Raw genomic sequence first — 221 nt, 5'->3', positions numbered from 1 at the left:
AAAAAAAAAAAAAGAAGTAGCTTCAAAGCATTTCATATTTGCCCCTAAATTGCTTAGTGCAATTCTCCTGTTTCCTATGACATCCTTGTAATACACCATTTCCATGGCTAACTAATAAGCGCTTTCAGAAGGGGCATAAATGGGAAGGAGATCGAGTGCCACTAACTAGCTTAGGTGAGGAGTTATGCTGTATGAGAAATCCCTTCAGACTCTGCTTCAGC

Source organism: Meleagris gallopavo, chromosome Z (assembly GCF_000146605.3).
Source record: "Meleagris gallopavo isolate NT-WF06-2002-E0010 breed Aviagen turkey brand Nicholas breeding stock chromosome Z, Turkey_5.1, whole genome shotgun sequence".
Classification (NCBI taxonomy): domain Eukaryota; kingdom Metazoa; phylum Chordata; class Aves; order Galliformes; family Phasianidae; genus Meleagris; species Meleagris gallopavo.
The sequence above is the reverse complement of the archived record's forward strand: the minus strand, read 5'-3'. Positions refer to the sequence as shown.